We start from the raw sequence: 16,483 nt of genomic DNA, 5'->3' as shown, positions 1-16,483 counted from the left end.
TAATACTATATTTGGCTTACTCATACTCGTGTATAACAAATAAGTATTAATCATTTAATTGAGAGGGAAAAAATGAAAATTAACGAATTTTAACCTTTAAATATTTGTAACGGGTTCTGTATTTCTATATCCAATATGATTTCTAGGAGACTGTATTGTTCAGGGACTATTCATCTATATTAGCATCAGCTTAATTGAATTCCATATAGACCCTTTACAGATCCTTATTTAAACATACAGGTTCATGACATTATTTTGGTATTTTTTAGCCATGCATGCACCATCTGTAACTAGCTTGAAATTTTAAAGGCACCAGTCTTTTTTATTTGAAGTCGGACTTTTCCGGATTTAATAGAAGCTAGGGATTTGAATTTCACTAAACGGGAAACCAAAGACCTGGTCATGAAATATTCATAACCAAATTATAGAGAATAAACTGATGGAACAATATGTTCTCCGAGTGTTTGGCATTCATTTTTGTAATTTAACTTAAAAGGATCTTGTCGATAAAATAATTCTCTATTAATCTGTGCGATGATTCACACTAAAAAATCCAAAATGAACACCCATTTTTTTGGCATTCGTTAAAAGACTTAGAAGAGAACACGAAAAGATATATAAGAGGAGACACCCTCTAATGGCACAATTTTGTTACACAAAACCAGCAGCGGTTTTTAGGCTTTTAAAATCTGGACCTATTTTTATCTTTTGATTCGGATAATGATGTAACATATACAATTAAGAAATAATATAAGTTGTTTTGCACGTGAGGAGTACAAGGAGTATGAATACTAAAATTATTTTAGATAATAGATACGGGCAATACTTCCTTTCATACTGTTTTGTATTTGCTAGGTTTTTGAAATGTATGTGGTTCTTCAGAAATTTACACAAAAGGAATTTCGTGACCTTCATGTTATTTTGTTTTATATAGGCCAACATCAAAAGACACAATAAATTAAAACAAACATCCAATACGTAATCACATCTACAAAATGTATAAAACTTCATAAAGTAAATAGTCCCGTGTCGAGACGGGGATAAATTCAAGCCAGTCTTCTGAATTTATCCCTACACATTATATGCAAGAAAAAAATGTGAGATATAACAAAAAAGGCTTCTGCTCGCATGGTGCATGTATTCAGACAGCACAGGACAATGATATGAGGCTAAAATATCCCGACATTATTCGCCTCCTTTTGTATCGGTAATTGTTGTATCAAAATGTTACTTATAGAAAAATAAAAGTTCTTGGACATGGATAAAAAAAACCGATTATAACTGACGCTTTATTACCCTTTTAGAAGAAATGATGTACGAACCCCTTTCATACAGTGGCGGGAAGAATATTTTTTAATAAATTTTATAAAGTTATTTCTTATGGGATGTCAATCAACCAAAAGATTTATTTGTTATCACATATCTATTTGTTTATCAGGTTATCTTTCACTGGAGATTTAAACACTATTTTTTTTATCCTGAAATTTCAAGTGCCATATATTTTACCAAAATTGGTTTGAAAAATATTATTATAGATGTCCACATCAGTAGAAAATAAAAACAATCAAAGATAAAATTATGACCATATAAACAAATGTATTTCTGGCAATTCCGTGTCTTTCAACATAAGGTTTGGTAAAAATCCGCCCATAAATACCCTAAAATATCTTTTTAAAAACTGTTATGATATGAAAATATGTAGCAAAAAATTGTAGGCGGCGCATAATAATTCTCTCTCAATTAAAAAAGATATTTTTATAATTGCACGAATTCAACAGCATTTTGAAAAAAATATCAGTTTACTTTAAATTTGTAAATCTCCTTGGTCCATCAAGATGCAAATTTGTATAAAAAGATTTTAATCAGTCAATATAGAATTATCAAAATGTTCTCCTGGTCACCGCCCTTGTGAATGCCGTTCGTGTAGAAAAAACTACTTGATAAATCAATATGAAAAAAATGACGCCAAAAAGACGACGTCAAAAGAATTCGGCACTGGCGACGTCAAATTGTTATTGCCTATTGACAACGTCGAAACGTTGATTTTTTTAAATCTGGCATCAAGAGGGTTAACATAAATTATTACGTTTGTATGTTGGTTTTCAAGCTATTTTCATCTACATAAGCTTTATCGTCAATTAGCTTTTATTGAATGAGAGTGTTTGGGTTATAGAAGAAACCTCCAACCTTCGACTGAGTAGAACTTAGCTCGGATAAATCACACATATTAATTGGTTTAGAACTAGAAGAATGGCCTTTCAATCCTATTTTCCAGACGTTGGCTATACCACACTTTAATTTTAGTTCGCGTACGTAAAATCAACACCAACGCGTAACGTTTTGTTCAAGATCAAACTTTTATGCTACAATTCAAATTTGTTATTATTTGAATGGGGATTTTTGGTCTAAATCCCATAATGTATGAAACAATAAATGTGGTCATATAGCTCTTTGATTGTTTCGATCCTTATACATCCACGGCTTTAAATCATTTCATTTTTGGCGTTCCTGATAAAAGAGGGACGAAAGATACCAGAGGGACAGTCAAACTCAAAAATCTAAAACAAACTGACAACGCCATGGCTAAAAATGAAAAAGACAAACAAACAAAAGCACACACGACACAACATAGAAAACTAAGGAATAAACAACACGAACCCCACCAAAAAACTAGGGGTGATCTCAGGTGCTCCGGAAAGGTAAGCAGATCCTGCTCCACATGCGGCAGCCGTCGTGTTGCTTATGTGATAAGAAAAGTGCTTTGGACGAATGAAATAAATAACGTGTTGTTTTAATCTTTTATGAATATACATCATATCATTTATGTAGAAATTTAAATGAATTAATCTTTTTAAATTGCAGAACGATAACTGTTAATACGACAAAAAGTAAATTAACAAAATTACCGAAGTTTAGGAAAAATTGATAACGGAAGGGCAAAATTAAATGCTAGAAAAATTGGAAAACAACTGTCAAATCCCTGACTTGGTACAGGGAATTGGCCCAAGACCACAATTAATGACCCCGCTTTTCGTTGTCCACGAATATAGTTCCTTTTAATTAGAGTGTATTTTTCCTTATTTTTTTTTCTTTCCCTTCCTCACTCATTTCTTAGATTTTTTTTGGGTGGAAATGAAAGAAGAGAGGTGAAATAAATTTTTGGATGTTGTATTTAAACTGATTTTGATATGGAATGAGTGATTAGGCCAAGTGCAAAAAGGTCATATTTACAGTTTTCGGAACATCTCTCGACTTGTCAATAGGGGTATGGATGTGTATTGGCTAAATTTGTAAAAGTGATTGTTTCAATCTTTCTGAATTTTGGATATATATTTGGACTAGGGTTATACATTACACACACAAAAAATTTGACAAAAGTGCATGGTGCAATTTTTTTAATGATACAAAACGTTATAAAGAACTGATAGAGGAATTAATTGTGGTCTGTGGCCAATTCATTATGTAAAAAATAGACTGTATAGACTTAACAAGTCATTAACATCGATCCATTGATAAAACATAAATATAACGACGATAAGCGAACAATATCAGATATATGTAGATAATTATGCAGGCAAACATTGTTTTTTCTGTCTTTCAAATTAAAAAGGTGCACACAGAGGTAAAAATGTAAAAATGTTAATTAAATTAAATCATTCTTAAGAAAAAAAAACATACAGCTACAGGCAAGTATCAAAAGCATCATCAAATTGAGCTTGCATAAAAAAAAAAAATACCAGATTATCATAATAACTTTCCGATTTCCTACTTATATAGGTTGCATTTCTGTAAATATTGACAATGCAATTTCCCATAGGAACTCCTTTTACGGCTAAAACTGTACCACTTTTACTATGAAGTTTTGAAAAAATCTTATCCTAGAATTGAAAGTTCATATGCACCACAATTTTTTTCAAAGGTCAAAATATAGGGCTGTGCGGCATATTTTCAACGTTTATATGCCCTGAACTTCTCAGAGTTTAAACTTACACTAATTTTCTTAACTACCCCTACCTCGAATGAAAGGTTACCACAGATTTCAATGTAAACAATATGCACGTGTTTATTTACTGGTAACATTCCCAATTTCTGTCTCTGCGATATGGAACACAGAGAGCATAACTGGGAACCAGTATGTAAACAAAATTATTTTTCTATGAATATTCAATTACTCCCCAAAAGAGGCGTGTTTTGAGAAACAGCTGTATTTACAAAGTGCAACCTATACAGACATTTATTCAAATAGAAAACTCTCTAAAATCAGTTTTTCTCACATTAATACTCATTTATCAGAATTAAAGTCTTAAAGAAATCACTGTGTATACTCTAAGTTTTTCTTTACTATACATTTGATACCCCCTCCCCTGTTTCAATTTTTTAAAGAATTTGAAAACAAGACTTGAATTATTGCCAGCTTACCCTATTTGCATATTTTCTGATAAAAAATGCCTAGAACCTGTTAAAAACTGTTTTGATAACATATTGAAAGCATATCAGAATATCATAAATGTAATGTTTAGCAGTCAATCATTACAACATTCAAGATTATATAAAGTATCCAATCCAGCCTCTATCTCCAGTCCACAGCTTACTGTATGCCTATTTGTCAATTAAAGAACACATTTTCTGCCTCAAATGGTCAATTTAGAATTCTTGTCACAACAGTATCATCTGTAACCATATATCTGACACAATTTAGCTACTATATATACTAGAAGTGTTCAAACAAAGCCATATTTGCAATAGTTGTATGTATGCAGATACCAGTCTGAGATATAAATTCACTTAAAATGTTGTAGAGATGACTGCTAACATCTGATTTTTGCATAACTTCCAAGCATAGTTATTGTTTTCTATATCAAGAACTTTAAAATCATAAAATCATAGCATTTACAAGTTAAATTATTTGTTTTATGACCCAGGGGGTAGGCAATTTTTCTATGTTTTTTGCCCCTGGGGCCTCAAATTTCCTAAATCATTCTGCTGTTTCTAGCAATTTGGAATATTTAGTACATATTCAGGATAGAACACACTATTGTAAGTTTTCTTGAGATATTTTTGTTTTTCTAGCTTGTATTTATTATGCCGTGGTGACAAAAAAACAGATTTAGGTGTTGCGGCTTACTTTTGGGTTATCGAAAGGACACAAATACCCCATAAATAATATTCAGGAAGGATCTATGAGTTTCAATGACTGCGAAGAGTAAATATAAGCACTTCTTAACAATTTAACTTACAAATATGCAAATATTATGATTTAATTTTGTATCCAGGACTTTAAGTAAACTATGCATACTGTAAACTGTGAATTTATGCTGAGTCATCATATTTAAGGCCCAGGATTCTATCAATCTTCATTAAATATTTATAAAACTTCTTATTTGAGTTAATTTCTTTAAAATCTGTGAAAAAAAGCACATTTGGTTAAATTCTGAATGTTCCCCTTTTTCACCCTATATATAGAATCTGCAATTTCATAAATATGTACTGGAACCTATGCGAGCATGTCTTTCGAGTATCATTCATAATACATGTTTATCCTATTGAATTTAGTGCACCCTTTGATCTACGCTAGTAATACGGAACCAGTTTTACAACACTACCTCATAATTTACAGGAAGTGTATACCGCAGTAAAGATAATACTGAAATTAAATTATTCTTTTGTAAATAACGAAAGAACACAGTCAATTAGAAAGTTGCTAGTACGTTTTCCGAGAAGCAAAGGAATAAAAAGAGATAATTTACATAAAAAATGATACCAGATTATCATATGTCCTGGAACCAAGTGCAAGCACATTTTTTTCATTTTGAATACAATATATCAAACAACGCTATCCTGTTGATTCATTTACTCTCTTTGATCAAATATACTCATCATAGATATAAAAAGTAATTTCACAGATAAGATTTTTTTTTAAAATACGTCACAATAAATCATCAAATATTTGGAATATACTATTTTAGTATGAACATTCTGTATCAAACATGAAGATAAGCCTTTTCCAGTGTCAGACGAAATGTATTAAGGACCTCAGGTGTTAATCATTCTTCACAATACAAAATTATGATAAACTCCACCTTTGAAGTCTCGAACAAGATTGAGGACAACCAAGAAAATTAGTTCAGTTTGCATTCAAACATCTGGCTTTATATATTTGGAGAGTCTAACAGACCAATAATCTTGAATTAAAATTAGGGAATTTTAGTTTGATATATTTACAGTTGATGGATAATAACATTGATCTTGTTCAAAACCTTTCATTTGAATTTTTAACTAAACTAAACAGGTTTTACGACAATTAAACATAAAACTGCAATAACACTAAACCTGTTTTAAACAGGAACCTTGTGAAAAAAGCTTTTGCACAAACCAAAAATATGTAAAGTAAATTTTCATAATAAGTGTGACGATATGCGAGTTGAGAGTTCACATTAAAGTTTTTACAACTATAACAGCATATGGTTATTGTATTATTCAAACACAAATACTCTGTTATAATGACCGGTTACAAAATGCACTTGTCCCCATCAATTTAGTGTTCTAGCTATTTTAGCTTTTAATTGTTTTATATCAACATTTAGCCTTTTTCTTTATTTTAATAAATGGCTTAAACATTGTACTTAAACACACCCAAATGTTACAGGTGTTCCCGACTGTCTCTGTGAACAAGTTTTCAACGGAATCTAAAATGATTTGCACCTACAAAATTTAGAATTTATTACTTTGTGCCTTTAAGTTAAACAATGCATTACCTTAGCTGTATTTGGCAAAACTTTAAGAAAGTTTGGTCCTCAATGCTCTTCAACTTAATTCTTTATTTGGCTTTTTAAACATGTTTTTTTATTCAAGCGTCACTGATGAGTTTTTTGTGGACGATGAGTTTACTTATGATATTAAGCTACTTGCAATAGAATTTGTAAACATAAATATATAATGTACAAAAATGTTTTAAATGAACATTCAATAAACAGAAGTGAACAATCCAAATAGCAGAACGTTGTAACTTATGCCATTTATATCCAATGGATTATGGCATAATGAATGCGTCTTATACAGAACTTGTAACAGATTATCTATATTTATATTTTTATTCTGAAAATTTCATGCTTTTAAAAGTCCCCACATAATGAGAAATCCTACACAGGTTTTCAATTAGACGCATTCTAATGAAAGAATATGGAACTTCAAATGTACTAACATTATTTAAATACAAATCAATAAAATTGAGAATGGAAATGGGGAATGTGTCAAAGAGACAACAACCCGACCATAGAAAAAACAACATCAGAAGGTCACTAACAGGTCTTCAATGTAGCGAGACATTCCCGCACCCGGAGGCGTCCTTCAGCTGGCCCCTAAACAAATATATACTAGTTCAGTGATAATGAACGCCATACTAATTTCCGAATTGTACACAAGAAACTAAAATTAAAAAAATACAAGACTAACAAAGGCCAGAGGATCCTGACTTGGGACAGGCGCAAAAATGCGGCGGGGTTAAACATGTTTATGAGATCTCAACCCTCCCCCTATACCTCTAGCCAATGTAGAAAAGTAGATGCATAACAATACGCACATTTAAAATTCAATTTAAAATTCAATGTCGGTATCAATACCTTTTATTTTGATGAACTAAAAATCCGAACGATATTCAAAACATTAATTTGTGTCAAAACAGAAAGTTTGAAATCTGAAGTAATTTTTAGTTGTTGTAGATTCAAATGCACAAAATGCCGAATCAAAACAAAAAATGGAAAACAGCACGTTTAATAATTTCATGCGTCCGAAGCGCTTTTCTGGATTTACCTTCATCAGGAACGCTCAAAGTCAATCATTTGAAATACGAAGATGTTTAAGTACCGAACCCGTTGAAGAGCTGACAAATACATAAAATAAATAGCCTAATTCATCTAAAGTCAACTTTGCCTCAGGGAGTTGAAACCTTAGTTTAGTTTAATTATTTAAAAATTTATAAACGGATAATTTTAGAAAAGTTTATCAAATCATGTCAGTACCGAAGTACTGACTACTGAGCTGAAGATAGTCCACCAGCAGAGGTATCGTAAAAAAAAACCTCGACAACAGAAACCTTGCAGGTTGATTTTTTTAATGAAACTTATACAATGCTTCCTGGCTGTCGGGGGACTCCCTATCCAAGGGAAAGGGATTGCTAGTTCATATAGTACTATATTACAGGCTACTTGGATCATTTCTATGATAAAGACTCGGGTGTCGCTCAAAGTATTTGAAAACGCCATGGTTCAATCGTCCCATCGGAAATTTATTGGATGTGTAATCTACTTCACTAGAGTTGTTATTTGATACATAGATCTCAATTCATTATTTTGACTAGGTCAGTTGATTTATTTCAATGCTTTGGTTTCCTCCATTGAGATATCAAAACGAAATCTGTGTTGCTAAGAAAAATCAAAACACGCATATTGCCGAACCTATAGTTGTTGGACCAAAGAGTTGTAGTTATAGAAATAATGTGCAAAGTGATAAATCAAATAATACATAATTTATCTTCTGTCTATACTTTGATCAAAATTTGTTGTTGGCTTTCTTTGTGCTTTAAATTATTCTACAATTAATAGGAAAATCATACCTCTTTAGCATATTGTGTTGAGTTTATTTATTTTTTATGCAAAATCGCATATTAGATTCATGAAGCTACAGCAATTATTACTTATCTTTTGATATAATCTTTATTGTATTAACACGTGAGCTAGAAGATTTAATCTGGACAGTTTGTGCAAAAATATCAGTAATGCGATCATCGATGCGTCGAATGCATGCAGAGATGATCTTTTTGACCTAAAATGTCAATTTCACACATTTGTTTTGGTATAAGTAATATGTGTCAATAATTCAATAAGCATCAGACACAAATACATATTTACTCACATCAAAACATTGTAAACGACATCTTATAGCAAAAAACGTTCATAAGTAAGATTGGGGTTTATCTTGACACAATTTCGTTTAGTTTAGATTTTAATAATTTTTACTGCACTTCCATATGTACTAGTTTACTAAAAATGGACGTCACACCAAAACTTCTTCACATCAAAATCATGTTATGCTATCTTGTGACATTTTTTCAAACATTTCCACGTCAATTGTACAATGTCCAATAATGACTTACATTATCAATCTTTATATCGGAAATTACCTATTAAATCTATTAAACTACCCGTCTCCTTTTTTTTAATTGTTGATTATAAAAAAAAAGAAATGCACATTTGTACATATTAAATAACTGGCGATTCTTTTTACATAATCATGACGAAATCAAAATTGAAAAAAAAACGAAAACAAAAGACAAAAGACAAAACAAATACAGAAATAAGATAACGAAACAAAAAACTTCTTAAAACCTAACAAAATTATGAAACATAAACCTTCTAGGCCATTATGTTAATTACTCTTGGAAATTTTTGAAAATAAAAAATCTGATTAACTTCCTGATCAAAAACAACATATCATGTAACAGGTATCAAATAACAGTAATAACACTTGTCAAGAAATTTAAAGTTTCTAAAGTATTTATAACACAAACAATAGAGCAGCATGTGTCAAAAATTGCTTTCAACGATGACTGTATCTGCAATATTGTTTGTGCGGCTATATGTTTAATTGTGAGCACCACATTTGTTCATGCAAACTGTAGTCCTAAAATAGGTAAGATTTTAAATACTTTAATTTAATGAATGATAGTAGACATTCACTTCTAAAACATAAAACTTTATAGTTTGCTTATTGCTGTGCGTCACTTACATGACTTAGACGTATTTGTTTGGTATTTATTTTTAATTATTTCATATTTATTGTATGATTTTACAGAACTTTGAAGATTTGATTGGTATGATGAAGAAAATCAGAGTTTCAGGTAAGAATCATCAGTAAAATTTATTCAAAAGAGGATTAATTAAAAGGTCTGTAAAATATTTTATATCAAATCTTGAAAGATCTTATTTGACGTTACCAAAAGTTACTTATCATAAAATTGGTTTTCTTGCCATGAGAACACGATAGGTGCCACTAGTGGGACATGGTGAATGATTGTTTAACGCCTATTTTTCTCTACCCGAAAGCATTAGTCTAAGTCCAAGACGACCATGACATGACCAGCACTGTTTGTAGATCTCTTACCGATCAAAACAGTGTCGCAAATGTCTCAATGCATATTTGTATTAATTACTATTGTTGGTATATTGTCAGGAGGGAATACTATATTTACTTCATATTTTAAATCTTTCATTTAAAAATTGTCGAATTTATTGTCTTGTTAATTGATGTCAAAATAAAGTATGTTTTGCTTGAATTCAGAGGTATGACCGATTATGTAAATTTTCAGGTTATGACGGCGATATACCAGCTTTTACAGCATCATTGAGTAAATCGCAGAACTTCCAATACAAACGTTTTATTTGATAAAGTGTGGACTAATGTGGGGAATTACCTATTAAATCTATTAAACTACCCGTCTCTTTTTTTTTAATTGTTGATTATAAAAAAAAAAGAAATGTACATTTGTACATATTAAATAACTGGCGATTGGGTTCCAATTCAAACGTTTTATTTGATAAAGTGTGGACTAATGTGGGGAATGGATACAGCACTCAAACTGGATTGTTTACTGTATCAAATCTCTTGTTCAGTTGTGGGTGCCTCAGGGAAAACACTTCGTGTTCATCTGTGGAAAAATGAGCAGAAAACTTTAGACCTGTACCCTAACCTTGCTAACTTCAATTCAGCTACTCTAAACATGGTATTAGATCTGAAGAAAGGCGACCAAGTTGATATCAGACATGGTAATTCTCAATTAGAACTTGTTTACAATGAATCAGGAACAGACTCCAGTATGTTTTCTGGATATCTTATTTCAAAATAAAATGAGTTTATAACTACATATATTTTCTATTTTCTTCGCCTTTGTGAGGTAGATATTTACTTATATAATACAATAAAAAAACATGATTGACTCAATTTTTTCTGGGTTTTTATTTGTTTGGTTGTGTTTTTTTTTTTTTTTTTTTTTTGTCTTCAGTACATATTAAGCATGTGGAACATTTATTCTTTTGTTTCCTGTTTAAAGTAAACCAAACGGGAGATTTGATACGTTCAATAAAGAGACGACTTTCCACTTGAGACAATTAAGTAATAAGCGGTAAAGTAAACTGTATAAGGCCTCGAAATAACAAAATGTAAAAGAAAAATTCATACAAGAAAACCAATGTCATGATTGAACAAAACACGCCAAAAATACGGCATAGAAAGCATCAAACGACAACCGCTGACAGGAACATATGTAATGTAGTAGCGTTTAATTATGTTTGTAGGCGATATAAAACCTCCACCGAACCGGGCCATAGTACAAAATAAAAACTAACTTTAGGTCAAAAATATGGCAGTTGTATTTCCTTGCTCCGTTTGATTTTTCTGTTTCTATAAACTCCCCCTTTTAGAATTGTTGGTATTTTTTTATACTTTTTTCCAATGAAATCGCATTGTACAATTTCCTAAATCATTTTTTGTTTTATAAATTTCATTGATAAAAGAGGGACGAAAGATTCCAAAGGGACAGTCAAACTCACAAATCCAAAACAAACTTACAACGTCATGGCTAAAAATGAAAAAGACAAACATACAACAGCACACATGACACAACATAGAAAACTAAAGAATAAACAACACGAACCCCACCAAAAAACTAGGGGTGATCTCAGGTGCTCCGGAAGGGTAAGCAGATCCTGCTCCACATGTGGTACCCGTCATGTTGCTTATGTGATAATAAATCCGGTAAATAGTCTAATTCGGTAGGTCATATTCATGAAAGGGAAGGGGATTGTAGTTACGACGTAAGGAACATATCCGATATCATTTGTGAAACGGTTATTCCATAACGGTCAACCAACTCGTGATGGCGTCCGTAAAATTTACGAAGGGATGAGTTCAACTTCATCATTTGGAACTCTTGGTTTGATAGCTTCCTTGTGAGCAGCAACCCCCTATCAAGAAAATAATGATAGGAAATGCAAGCACGGGAATATCGTATCAATTGGGAGATATATACCCCGTATGCAGGTGCTGCTGGAATGTTGCTACTTAGAAATGGAAAGTTCACAATTGAAAAGCTGAAATCATCTCTTTTGTCGTAAAGTTTTGTTTTCAACCGACCCTAATTTTCAATTTCTAGATGTAAGTCAAGATATGAGGCCGACTTAACTGTAGTATCCTTTGTCTCTAGCTGGGATAGATGCGTTCCACATAGTCACAAAATTTTGAATTATTTAGTGAGAGAACATCATCTATATAGCGGAACGAAGAGTTAAATGATATTGCTAACTTCTTATCTTTCTTCCTGTATGAAGTCAGCCTCATAATAATAAAGAAACAAGTCGGCAAGTAGAGGGGCACAGTTTGTTTCCATTGGAATGCCGAGTCTGTTGAAATACACGTCCTCCGAACGTAACAAAAATGTTGTCAATCAAGAAATCAAGCATCAGTTTCAGAGAATTTTTTGTTTGAATCAGAGGATTTATCCCTCCCTAAGACAAGATAAGTATTCCAGTCAACTGAATTGAGATAGGCACTAAGAATGTGTTTATGAGCAACCCTCCCATAACCTAGGAAAATGACAAAAAACAGTTGGAAATATCTCGACTCATCCGATCGACGCAAGCACAAAAAGATATTAACTTGAAGACAAAAGGAAAAAGGTATCGATCTAAGAGAACTCGCATTCACTGATGGCTAGTTCATTTACAGCAAATGACAACAAATATATTAGAGAATTAATCAGAACAAAAGCATTGTGTACAAAGACATCATAAAAAGTCTTAGAAAAGTGTGACTTTTGTGTAATACCAATACCGATAAAAACCCAAATAACTCCGTTGTTGAAATGGTATTCAATCAAAATAAGTTTGTTGAAAGGATCAATAGGTATACATGTATAGTATTTTACTTTACGTTCTTTATTAACATCATTAACGTAGAAACTAAAATATATCATCTTGTGGTGTTTTAAAACATTCTACAGAAACACACAAACTACTGAATTTAATAAAGAATTAAGTAAACGTTGTAAACAATTAATTGTAACGAGAGCCTTGGCTTAATAATTTACAAGGTAACAAAACATAACGTACGTTGAAATAAGATTTAAAAAAAACACATTACTTCAGATAGTAGGCAAAACGCACGAATAAGAAAATACAAGCATAGTAAGAAGGGACCAAAGGTGTATCGCCATCCGAAAAGGGAAATAAGGAATGAAAATCTCTTTGGTCGTTAATTTTTGTTCGGCAGAAATATTTAAATCCAGATAAAAAGACATATTAAGATTTATCTAAAGTAAGTAACCTGTCTTAGATTTTCGCAGAATGGTTATAAAATTCTTGATTATTAAAAGAAAACTCATCAAGGTAACGGTAAAAGATATTAGATTTATCATTAAGATAGATCTTACTGAGTTTGGACATACATTCTTTATTCATACCATCACAGGGGCAAGTTTGTTATTAAATGGGTGTGATTTGTTCCAATAGGAATACCTACAACATGACAATAGACTGTATTGCTGAAACGTACATTATTGTTGTCAAATCTTTTCAGTCAAAGTTGTTATATCTATCATATTTACATTTTAAATACAGAAAAGTTTGTTAATAGTTACTTCTTCCAACAAATAAAATAGGTGAATTGGCAGCATAACGTTTTGGATAAACACAGCCCAGTCACTTTTTATTTACAAAATGGTTGTTAATTAACTTAAGAATATTCACTTATTTAAAAACTTCTACTTCCTTGTTAACAATTAAATTTAAGTAAATAAGGTAGCAAACCCGTTGAAGATTACGAATATTTTTCGAGAGTGATATATAGATTTTAGCAGCTCTAAGAATAATAACGCTGTCGTGAGGATAAAAAAAAAATACATGGGAGAGGAATATATCCGATCTTCTATATTCCTATTAAAATTAAGTGTCACTTAACAAAGAGAGATAACTTAGTTTATTCTGATAACGCAATTTTCAGCAATTAAATACGAGTAAAAATAATTTGGCTATTTATTTTAGGTATTTTTGTTGTATAGCTCTTCAACGGTTTTGGCTTATACATCCTCGGATTTCAATTCTTTGTCTTTGAGCGTTCCTGATGAAGGTAAATCCAGAAAAGCGCTTTGGCAGCTTGGAATTATAAAACGTGTTGTTTTCAATCACTGGGTCGATACCTCTGCTGGTGGACTACCAGTCCCCGAAGGTATCATCATCTCGATGGTCAGTACTTCGGTACCGACATGATTTAACAAACTTTTCTAAAATTGTCCATTTATAAATTTTGTAATTATTAAGAAACTAAGGTTGCTGAGTTGACTTTAGATGAATTTGGCTATTTATTTTTGTTATATAGCTCTTCAACGGTTTCGGTACTTTTACAGACGCATGGAATTATTAAACGTGTTGTTTTCAATTTTTTACAGTTGGCTTCGGCATGACCGTCAGAATAATGGACATATCTTCACACTATGATGCTGCATTTTCTCATTTTCGGTCAGTTTGTTTGAAGAAATGTAATGCTATCAGATTATTTTTCCCAATGGATATGTTAATTCCAGCCACATTAATATGAACAATTAATAGAAATTGGGAGTAATAAATCAATATTCTATTGGGTATTAAATTATAGAAATTGAATCAATATTGTATTAGCCATTTAGAATCGAATTCGAAATCGAAATCTTATTAAATTATAAAAATTCTATTTATATGATTTCGGGTAATACTGTTTCAATATGACTGTACTATATCTGCAGCAATTTTGTGTTCATTGTTTGACTTTCAGATTTAAAATGTTACTAGTAATAATCGGTATTTAGCATTCATGATGAATGTAAATTCAGAAAAACGCAGCAGACGCATGAAACTTATTTATTGTTGATTTCATTAATTATGGTTCTTTGAAGATACGCTTCTTGTGGAATATCAGCTACCGATGGTCTCGCAGCTTAGTAGAAAGAACATGGTACTGACATGATGTATAACTAACCTTTCTTAAATTGTCCGTTTATAAATTTAACAAATATAATGAAACTGAGATTTCAACTCCCTCGGTTAAAGACTTTAGATGGATTTGGCTGTTATTTCTTGTCCGTTTTGGTAATAAAGCTTTAAAACTTTTAACAAACCTATCTCAATTGTCCATTTATAAATTTATATTTTAATATTCAAAATAAAACAAAGGTTCCAACTCCCGCTTTACCTTAGATAGATTAGACTATCTTTTTATGTCTTTTTAGTCATATAGATCTTCAGCTGGTGTTGTTTTAATTTGATTTGAAAAACAAAAGATTCAAATATCTTTAATGCAAATTCCCTAATCTTATAAGTATAAGCGATCTACAGAGTAGTATCATGATGGTCGGTATTATAAGGATTAGGAGATGTGGTAAGAAAATTGATTGCCAATGAACACTATCCACCACAGTTAGATGATGTGATAGTAAGAATTTGTAGGGCCCGCAAACACACCGTTTAGTAGGCAATAAAAAGCACCGACATTAGAAAAGTAAAACAAATCAAACGAGAAAATTAACGACCAATTTTTTAACAAAACAATTTACAACCAGGTGCTCCGCAGGGCGCAGCTTTATACGACCGCAGAGGTCGAACCCTGAACAGTTGGGGCAAGTATGGACAAAACATTCAAGCGTGATACAGTTCTGAATTTGGATTGTGATCAAATTTTTGACATTACATGGGTTTTTTTTACACAAAACAAATGTCAAGATTTTACAAATCAATTAAAGATTTCTTCTTCAAACTTTTTAAATCTAAAATTAAATAGTTGACACAGCATAGGTTTCTGACACAGAATGAATGTGGTCTAATGAACTTAACAGTTTTTTTTTGCCTTTGAGCAATTCACTATGCTGTTGAATATTAATTCTCTCAAAAAAATGTTTGAAGAAATTTTCTTTTTATTTATGAAATCTGAAATGAGAAAAATTTAAACCCCCCCTTTTTTTCACATCCCCGTTTCCCTTTTTCAAAAACTGATATCAATTCAAATTTCTAATGGAGTTTGCAACAATAACTACTCTTTTAAATACATCATAAAATATTAAAATGTAAAATAAAGTGCTTGTTATCACTGAATGGTAAAGATTGGTTGGTAGTAAAAGTGAATATACATTGTTTATTGTATAAAACAATAAAAAAAACTTCATCAGCAACATTTTATATTGGCAAATTTCCAATGAAGTTATTTACATAAAGTTATTGGCAAATAAAAATAGAAAATGACATCATAGTCATGTCTGGCAAATGTCCAACATACATTATCTAAAAACATTTTAGATAAGATAAGGAAAAAAAGCTTCATCAGCAACATTTTATATTGGCAAATTTCCAATGAAGTTATTTACATAAAGTTATTGGCAAATAAAAATAGAAAATGACATCATAGTCAT

At 31.3% G+C, this 16,483-nt stretch overlaps 1 long non-coding RNA gene across 1 annotated transcript; it reads left to right on the top strand.

The window, feature by feature from the left end:
• Positions 1–9,847: 9,847 nt before the first annotated feature.
• LOC143070663 (uncharacterized) lies at positions 9,848–10,500 on the top strand. Its single transcript, XR_012976631.1, has 2 exons — positions 9,848–9,895; positions 10,364–10,500. It is a non-coding gene; the product is annotated as an uncharacterized LOC143070663 (long non-coding RNA).
• Positions 10,501–16,483: the final 5,983 nt, after the last annotated feature.

This window comes from Mytilus galloprovincialis, chromosome 4 (genome assembly GCF_965363235.1).
Source record: "Mytilus galloprovincialis chromosome 4, xbMytGall1.hap1.1, whole genome shotgun sequence".
Classification (NCBI taxonomy): Eukaryota; Metazoa; Mollusca; class Bivalvia; order Mytilida; family Mytilidae; genus Mytilus; species Mytilus galloprovincialis.
Note: the sequence above shows the minus strand (reverse complement) of the source record. Positions and strands in the feature narration are given on the sequence as shown.